The following is a 10245-nucleotide window of genomic DNA, read 5'->3' as shown; positions in this document are numbered from 1 at the left end:
GCGGAATCAGATAAACCAAGCTTAACATCATGTTCTTATTCCATTTTTAAACCATTAATTTACTTCTTATTTATTTCCCTCGCTCCAGGGCGCTTAAGCGCCCACAGACAGAGGGAATTTACATTTTTTAGCCACCAAGGGCGCTTAAGCTCGCTCCAGGGCGCTTAAGCGCGCTACCTGGGCGCTTAAGCCCCCATTTTGGGCGCTAAAGCCCCATGCGGCAGAAAGCTTTTGGTCTTCACAGGTGCATCAGGGCGCTTAAGCCCCCTCATGGGCGCTTAAGCCCCCTGAGCAGGCTTAAGCCTCCATTTGCAGGCTTAAGCCCCCTCTTCTGGGCAATTTCCTATACTCATATTTTTCATGCATCTTTCTTGGGGAATCAATCCTACACATTTTACAACCTATTTAACAAGCTTGTGATATCCCTATATCATTGCTCAACTCTCATCCTCTCATCATTGATTTAACGGAAATTGGGCAGCATAATCTTTGTTTTCTCAACGTTTCCCAACTTAGCACAAGGTACCTAATTGACTTTCCAGCTCAACATATCCAATACATAAAAATACATTCATGCATTTAACTTACAGTAAGCATCATACACCAATATCTTCATTACTTACAATATTACATCATGTCTTAATTACAAATCTCATATACATGCCAAAGGACTTAGCTACAAAATGAACATGATCAAAGCAAGTAACCCTGTATCAGATACCCATTACTACTACAATGATCATGCACTAAGTCCTCCAAAATACATCATGTGGCATCAAAATATACATATAGCAATGCTAAATGGCATGCAACTCAACATGTCCAGCTATCAGGTACAGTCTACTCACGCTTCTTGCCTCGATCAACCTCACCTCTATCAGTACCTGAAATGATGCCCCACAACACGGGGTGAGATATACGAATATATCACAGTAAACCAGAGGTCCTTGGAGATCACTCCACCCTAAGGTTCACTTTGATGTACACATAATCATAATAGCTTAACACATTCTTATCCACAAGCATCACATGGACTTCCAAGAGAGATCCACTATGGGCTGTTTCTCTTAGGCTCTTACCACATGGAGATCCACATAGGGCTGTTTCCAAGGGAAGTCCTTTCCTCAATCTAGGAACCTCCAAGAGGGATCCACATAGGGCTGTTCCTCTTAGGCTCTAACCACATGGAGATCCACATAGGGCTGTTTCCAAGGGAAGTCCTTTCCTCAATCTAGGAACCTCCAAGAGGGATCCACATAGGGCTGTTCCTCTTAGGCTCTAACCACATGGAGATCCACATAGGGCTGTTTCCAAGGGAAGTTCCTACCAATCATCCTCATCATAATACTATCACGCATAACCTCAATCACAATCCTCAACCATTACCTCATTCATTATTGCTACTTCTATAATCATTCCTCAATTACTCTTAAACAATCAAACATCAACCAATAATCATCAATCAATCATAACATGTATCAATGCATGAATCAATGCATGAGCATACAATCACTATCATAATTACATATCACATCTCATAAACCATTTCTCCTCAACGGAGTATGGTGGAACACTCAATGGGATCAACCACAAGGTCCAAAGGTTTACCTTGCTCTTTGAGCTTTCCTCAATTGCACACAACCCCAAGGGTTGGTCACTCCACTTGGTCCTCTTGCCTCAATCCTATCAACACAAGGAATACAATCAAACAATGCTAACAATGCAAGGAAATCCATAGTTCCAAGCCTAGATTTCTCCAAACATCAAAGCATACTAAAATAACACTATAAACTCATTTCTACCGATTAAATGTCATTCCTAGCATTTTTCACAACATACTCTAAGCCTCATTCTTCCTTGAACATAGCCAATCTACTCAACATTTCATAAAAACCCTAAAACACTATTCATTAACCCTAAACTCATGCAAATCTCCAAGAATCATGTGAAAGAGAGTGGAAACTTACCACCAATGATCACACAATAGAGGAATGAGTGTTCCTCAAGCTTCCATGGAGGTTGAAACCCCCAAAACCCCAAAATCTCACAAAGGGCCGAATTTTTGAGGGGCAATATCCCTCTCCACAATGCTCCCCACTCAAAACTAAGCTTGGATTATGAAAGAGGAGAAGATTTAGAGTGGTTTAGGCTTTTGAACGGATGGATTTGGTTGAGGATTGCTCCACCTAGGGTTCTCCCTCTCCTTTCCTCTTCCTTTTCCCCTCTTCTCCTTCTTCTCTTCTTTTCCTCTCTTCTGCACGACGGGTTGGGGAGGGACAATTGGGTTTCTTTTGTTGCATTGGTCACTTAACTTATGTTAAGTGACTTTAAGCGGGTATTGGTTCGTCTATCTATTCAACTCCATTAATTACCAAACTTTACCCAAAAGTCTGGAATATTATTCTAGGAATATTACTATTTTATTTTTATATTTTGGTACTTTCGCCTGTACCCATTTATACCCCTTAATTTTCACTGAGTACACTTTTTAACTCCAAGTGACTCAGATTCATTTAATTAAGCCTTATACTTAATTTTACTCACTAAAATATGCTTAATTATTTAATTAAAATTAATCAATTAAATGCTTAAGTTCGGGGTATTATATTCACCCCACCTTTTTAACGATTTTGTCCTCAAAATCGACAAAACCACTCATTCAATCATCTATGGATTTATCGGAGAACTCTTCTTGTGTTCCCGAAGTTACCCTATTAATCAGTTCCTCTTTTCCTCATCATCTTATCATAAGATGAAATGTTTCATTCATGATTCAATCTATGTTTTATAATTAGGTGATACTAATATGTTCCAGCACTTTTATCTTTCATTTTCCTCAAGGGTCATACCTATTCACTTGATATTTAACCCTGACCTTCTGCGGTCCTACTAATAACCTCATACATAAAATCTCATCTGATGGAACTTCCAAGAGAGATCCGCTATGGGCTGTTTCTCTTAGGTATCTGACCACAAGGAGGTCCCGAAGGCTAACTCCAAGGGAAGTTCCCCTCAATATAGACCTTTCATGAGAATTCTCTATCTCATAGGATACTATCCTCATGGAGGTAATACCACTACATCCATGGAAAGGTCATTGCATACAATTTACCATCTTTTAGCAATCAATACATAGTCTAGTCTTTAATTACTAGACATAACGAATCACACAATCATAATTGAGTCCATAGTCTAAGCATGTGTGGCTCCAACCTCAATAAACTATGCATGTCATATTAATCTACATGCGTCATACCTCCCGTCAAGCGTGGGAACCTCTCTAGCTGGGGTTGGGTCGAAGTGCTAACATTTGCCGCTGCTGAAGGGTCATAGACCACTTGCACATGAGCAACTCGTCCCACGATCTGGGGACAATCCCTCGCATAGTGACCAGGTCTAGCACACTTGAAACATACGTTTTGACCCATCAAACAAACGCCCTTGTGATGCCTCCCACAGTTGTCACACTGGGGCACAAGAGGTCTTTCATTGTCCCAACTCTGTTGACTCCCGCTTCTCTTAAACTTTTCCTCAGATTGTTTAGCTTGTAATCTTTCTTTAATACTCCTGTCATCCATCTTCTTACCCTTTTCTGAAGTAGAGCCAGTTGCTCCACTAGCACCAGATGCTTGTGCCTCGGAAGACTTCTTACTTTTCAGCACACCATAAACTTCTTCCACCTTCCGGCATTGGTTCACGAATCTACCAAACTCTCGGATGTCACAATTTGACATCTTTCGAGACATCTCTCATTTAGACCCCATTGAAATTTAGAGGTCATCTCGGCCGGAATGGGTAAGGCTCTCCCATAGTTAGCATATTTCACCAATTCATTGAACTTGGCGAAATATTGGTCAATTGTCATCGACCCTTGCTTGAGATCGTTATACTCATTCTGTTTCTGTTCCCTAGCCTCCCTAGGAAAATAGTTATCCAAGAACAATGTCTCGAACAACCGCCAGGTGATTTCCCGGCCTTCAGCTTCTAATGGCTGCACGGTATTGGTCCACCAATCTTCCGCTTCCTCTTCCAGCATATAAACAGAGTAGATTAACTTCATTGCGTCAGGGCATCTCATCACCCTGAATATCTTCTCCATAGCTTGGAGCCATTTCGCAGCCGCCATTGGCTCATAACCTCCCTTAAAAGAAGGAGGTTTGTGTTTTCGGAAAGCCATCAATCTTCTTTCTTCAGCTTCATGCTCGTCAACACGCTCAACACGTGGTTGACGGACCTCAGTGTGATGGCTATGACTATCAGAATGGTGGCTAGCCTCACCTTCATTGTTACCCGCTACACCCTCTTCCTGTGAAGGAGGTGGAGAAGGCGTAGCAGTGTGAGGAGGAGGAGTGGGTTGCCGGTTCACGGGCCTAGGACCCCTCAACGTCCTCAACTCGGTCATCATCGCGGCCATAGCAGTCCGCGAGTCTTCATTTGTCTTTAACAAATTTTCATTGGCTTGCCTGCTAGCAGCCAACTCTCTCTGAACGGCTGCAAGAGCTTCAGCCACGGGATCAGGCGGTACGCCCGTTGCCCCACGGCCACTTCTGGGCCTCACAAGAGCAGCCAAAACAGGTTCTGGCTGAGCATTGGTGTTTGATGGTCCGGGGTTGTTTCGGTGCCTCGTCATGTCACTACATATGTTACACAAAGAAGTGAGTTGATCAGACCCACACTTAGTGATCACAAATGCAATAATCATCAAGAGTACTAAAACAACTTTAACGCATCAAACACTAAGCATACTCAACAATAGCTAACAGTTATTACCCACGAAACTGCTCTGATACCATAAAATGTAACGCCCCGTTCTAGAACCGGTTTGTTAACATCGCATTATGATATTAAGCGCAGTTACAATCACATTGGCTCAATTAAAATCCAGATAAGTTTTTCTTTTTAAAACGACGCCGAATTTAAAATAGCCAATTGCGTGATCATAACCATATTACCTTGCGGAATCAGATAAACCAAGCTTAACATCATGTTCTTATTCCATTTTTAAACCATTAATTTACTTCTTATTTATTTCCCAACTTCTACTATATTGTAGATCTCTTCGTTAGCTACGCGTGGTTTCAAACCGCTCCTCATTTGGAGCTCTGTAGCTCAAGTTATGACAATTTTACTAACTCAGGTGTATGCTGAAAAACTACGCGGGTAGGGCGCTTAAGCTCGCTCCAGGGCGCTTAAGCGCCCACAGACAGAGGGAATTTACATTTTTTAGCCACCAAGGGCGCTTAAGCTCGCTCCAGGGCGCTTAAGCGCGCTACCTGGGCGCTTAAGCCCCCATTTTGGGCGCTAAAGCCCCATGCGGCAGAAAGCTTTTGGTCTTCACAGGTGCATCAGGGCGCTTAAGCCCCCTCATGGGCGCTTAAGCCCCCTGAGCAGGCTTAAGCCTCCATTTGCAGGCTTAAGCCCCCTCTTCTGGGCACTTTCCTATACTCATATTTTTCATGCATCTTTCTTGGGGAATCAATCCTACACATTTTACAACCTATTTAACAAGCTTGTGATATCCCTATATCATTGCTCAACTCTCATCCTCTCATCATTGATTTAACGGAAATTGGGCAGCATAATCTTTGTTTTCTCAACGTTTCCCAACTTAGCACAAGGTACCTAATTGACTTTCCAGCTCAACATATCCAATACATAAAAATACATTCATGCATTTAACTTACAGTAAGCATCATACACCAATATCTTCATTACTTACAATATTACATCATGTCTTAATTACAAATCTCATATACATGCCAAAGGACTTAGCTACAAAATGAACATGATCAAAGCAAGTAACCCTGTATCAGATACCCATTACTACTACAATGATCATGCACTAAGTCCTCCAAAATACATCATGTGGCATCAAAATATACATATAGCAATGCTAAATGGCATGCAACTCAACATGTCCAGCTATCAGGTACAGTCTACTCACGCTTCTTGCCTCGATCAACCTCACCTCTATCAGTACCTGAAATGATGCCCCACAACACGGGGTGAGATATACGAATATATCACAGTAAACCAGAGGTCCTTGGAGATCACTCCACCCTAAGGTTCACTTTGATGTACACATAATCATAATAGCTTAACACATTCTTATCCACAAGCATCACATGGACTTCCAAGAGAGATCCACTATGGGCTGTTTCTCTTAGGCTCTTACCACATGGAGATCCACATAGGGCTGTTTCCAAGGGAAGTCCTTTCCTCAATCTAGGAACCTCCAAGAGGGATCCACATAGGGATGTTCCTCTTAGGCTCTAACCACATGGAGATCCACATAGGGCTGTTTCCAAGGGAAGTCCTTTCCTCAATCTAGGAACCTCCAAGAGGGATCCACATAGGGCTGTTCCTCTTAGGCTATAACCACATGGAGATCCACATAGGGTGTTTCCAAGGGAAGTTCCTACCAATCATCCTCATCATAATACTATCACGCATAACCTCAATCACAATCCTCAACCATTACCTCATTCATTATTGCTACTTCTATAATCATTCCTCAATTACTCTTAAACAATCAAACATCAACCAATAATCATCAATCAATCATAACATGTATCAATGCATGAATCAATGCATGAGCATACAATCACTATCATAATTACATATCACATCTCATAAACCATTTCTCCTCAACGGAGTATGGTGGAACACTCAATGGGATCAACCACAAGGTCCAAAGGTTTACCTTGCTCTTTGAGCTTTCCTCAATTGCACACAACCCCAAGGGTTGGTCACTCCACTTGGTCCTCTTGCCTCAATCCTATCAACACAAGGAATACAATCAAACAATGCTAACAATGCAAGGAAATCCATAGTTCCAAGCCTAGATTTCTCCAAACATCAAAGCCTACTAAAATAACACTATAAACTCATTTCTACCGATTAAATGTCATTCCTAGCATTTTTCACAACATACTCTAAGCCTCATTCTTCCTTGAACATAGCCAATCTACTCAACATTTCATAAAAACCCTAAAACACTATTCATTAACCCTAAACTCATGCAAATCTCCAAGAATCATGTGAAAGAGAGTGGAAACTTACCACCAATGATCACACAATAGAGGAATGAGTGTTCCTCAAGCTTCCATGGAGGTTGAAACCCCCAAAACCCCAAAATCTCACAAAGGGCCGAATTTTTGAGGGGCAATATCCCTCTCCACAATGCTCCCCACTCAAAACTAAGCTTGGATTATGAAAGAGGAGAAGATTTAGAGTGGTTTAGGCTTTTGAACGGATGGATTTGGTTGAGGATTGCTCCACCTAGGGTTCTCCCTCTCCTTTCCTCTTCCTTTTCCCCTCTTCTCCTTCTTCTCTTCTTTTCCTCTCTTCTGCACGACGGGTTGGGGAGGGACAATTGGGTTTCTTTTGTTGCATTGGTCACTTAACTTATGTTAAGTGACTTTAAGCGGGTATTGGTTCGTCTATCTATTCAACTCCATTAATTACCAAACTTTACCCAAAAGTCTGGAATATTATTCTAGGAATATTACTATTTTATTTTTATATTTTGGGTACTTTCGCCTGTACCCATTTATACCCCTTAATTTTCACTGAGTACACTTTTTAACTCCAAGTGACTCAGATTCATTTAATTAAGCCTTATACTTAATTTTACTCACTAAAATATGCTTAATTATTTAATTAAAATTAATCAATTAAATGCTTAAGTTCGGGGTATTATATTCACCCCACCTTTTTAACGATTTTGTCCTCAAAATCGACAAAACCACTCATTCAATCATCTATGGATTTATCGGAGAACTCTTCTTGTGTTCCCGAAGTTACCCTATTAATCAGTTCCTCTTTTCCTCATCATCTTATCATAAGATGAAATGTTTCATTCATGATTCAATCTATGTTTTATAATTAGGTGATACTAATATGTTCCAGCACTTTTATCTTTCATTTTCCTCATTGGTCATACCTATTCACTTGATATTTAACCCTGACCTTCTGCGGTCCTACTAATAACCTCATACATAAAATCTCATCTGATGGAACTTCCAAGAGAGATCCGCTATGGGCTGTTTCTCTTAGGTATCTGACCACAAGGAGGTCCCGAAGGCTAACTCCAAGGGAAGTTCCCCTCAATCTAGACCTTTCATGAGAATTCTCTATCTCATAGGATACTATCCTCATGGAGGTAATACCACTACATCCATGGAAAGGTCATTGCATACAATTTACCATCTTTTAGCAATCAATACATAGTCTAGTCTTTAATTACTAGACATAACGAATCACACAATCATAATTGAGTCCATAGTCTAAGCATGTGTGGCTCCAACCTCAATAAACTATGCATGTCATATTAATCTACATGCGTCATACCTCCCGTCAAGCGTGGGAACCTCTCTAGCTGGGGTTGGGTCGAAGTGCTAACATTTGCCGCTGCTGAAGGGTCATAGACCACTTGCACATGAGCAACTCGTCCCACGATCTGGGGACAATCCCTCGCATAGTGACCAGGTCTAGCACACTTGAAACATACGTTTTGACCCATCAAACAAACGCCCTTGTGATGCCTCCCACAGTTGTCACACTGGGGCACAAGAGGTCTTTCATTGTCCCAACTCTGTTGACTCCCGCTTCTCTTAAACTTTTCCTCAGATTGTTTAGCTTGTAATCTTTCTTTAATACTCCTGTCATCCATCTTCTTACCCTTTTCTGAAGTAGAGCCAGTTGCTCCACTAGCACCAGATGCTTGTGCCTCGGAAGACTTCTTACTTTTCAGCACACCATAAACTTCTTCCACCTTCCGGCATTGGTTCACGAATCTACTAAACTCTCGGATGTCACAATTTGACATCTTTCGAGACATCTTCTCATTTAGACCCCATTGAAATTTAGAGGTCATCTCGGCCGGAATGGGTAAGGCTCTCCCATAGTTAGCATATTTCACCAATTCATTGAACTTGGCGAAATATTGGTCAATTGTCATCGACCCTTGCTTGAGATCGTTATACTCATTCTGTTTCTGTTCCCTAGCCTCCCTAGGAAAATAGTTATCCAAGAACAATGTCTCGAACAACCGCCAGGTGATTTCCCGGCCTTCAGCTTCTAATGGCTGCACGGTATTGGTCCACCAATCTTCCGCTTCCTCTTCCAGCATATAAACAGAGTAGATTAACTTCATTGCGTCAGGGCATCTCATCACCCTGAATATCTTCTCCATAGCTTGGAGCCATTTCGCAGCCGCCATTGGCTCATAACCTCCCTTAAAAGAAGGAGGTTTGTGTTTTCGGAAAGCCATCAATCTTCTTTCTTCAGCTTCATGCTCGTCAACACGCTCAACACGTGGTTGACGGACCTCAGTGTGATGGCTATGACTATCAGAATGGTGGCTAGCCTCACCTTCATTGTTACCCGCTACACCCTCTTCCTGTGAAGGAGGAGGAGAAGGCGTAGCAGTGTGAGGCGGAGGAGTGGGTTGCCGGTTCACGGGCCTAGGACCCCTCAACGTCCTCAACTCGGTCATCATCGCGGCCATAGCAGTCCGCGAGTCTTCATTTGTCTTTAACAAATTTTCATTGGCTTGCCTGCTAGCAGCCAACTCTCTCTGAACGGCTGCAAGAGCTTCAGCCACGGGATCAGGCGGTACGCCCGTTGCCCCACGGCCACTTCTGGGCCTCACAAGAGCAGCCAAAACAGGTTCTGGCTGAGCATTGGTGTTTGATGGTCCGGGGTTGTTTCGGTTCCTCGTCATGTCACTACACATGTTACACAAAGAAGTGAGTTGATCAGGCCCACACTTAGTGATCACAAATGCAATAATCATACAGAGTACTAAAACAACTATAAAGCATCAAACACTAAGCATACTCAACAATAGCTAACAGTTATTCCCAACGAAACTGCTCTGATACCATAAAATGTAACACCCCGTTCTAGAACCGGTTTGTTAACATCGCATTATGATATTAAGCGCAGTTACAATCACATGGGTTCAATTAAAATCCGGTTAAATTTTTCATTTTAAAACATGCCGAATTTATAATGCCCAATTGCGTGATCATAACCATATTACTTTGCGGAATCAGATAAACCAAGCTTAACATCATGTTCTTATTCCATTTTTAAACCATTAATTTACTTCTTATTTATTTCCCAACTTCTACTATATTGTAGATTTCTTCGTTAGCTACGCGTGGTTTCAAACCGCTCCTCATTTGGAGCTCTGTAGCTCAAGTTATGACAATTTTACTAACTCAGGTGTATGCTGAA

General features: G+C 41.8%; 2 long non-coding RNA genes across 2 annotated transcripts; both read right to left on the bottom strand.

Moving 5' to 3' along the window:
- Positions 1 to 617: 617 nt before the first annotated feature.
- On the bottom strand, positions 618 to 2048 carry LOC133300458 (uncharacterized). The gene is made up of 3 exons (XR_009750061.1): positions 1968 to 2048; positions 1609 to 1683; positions 618 to 884 (listed from the first exon to the last, which is right to left on the bottom strand). It is a non-coding gene; the product is annotated as an uncharacterized LOC133300458 (long non-coding RNA).
- A 3665-nt stretch (positions 2049 to 5713) lies between these two features.
- On the bottom strand, positions 5714 to 7141 carry LOC133300466 (uncharacterized). The gene is made up of 3 exons (XR_009750062.1): positions 7063 to 7141; positions 6704 to 6778; positions 5714 to 5980 (listed from the first exon to the last, which is right to left on the bottom strand). It is a non-coding gene; the product is annotated as an uncharacterized LOC133300466 (long non-coding RNA).
- Positions 7142 to 10245: the final 3104 nt, after the last annotated feature.

This window comes from Gastrolobium bilobum, unplaced genomic scaffold, assembly GCF_033153095.1.
Source record: "Gastrolobium bilobum isolate Gb01-03AN ecotype WA unplaced genomic scaffold, APGP_CSIRO_Gbil_v1 utg9749, whole genome shotgun sequence".
NCBI classification, from domain to species: Eukaryota; Viridiplantae; Streptophyta; class Magnoliopsida; order Fabales; family Fabaceae; genus Gastrolobium; species Gastrolobium bilobum.
Note: the sequence above shows the minus strand (reverse complement) of the source record. Positions and strands in the feature narration are given on the sequence as shown.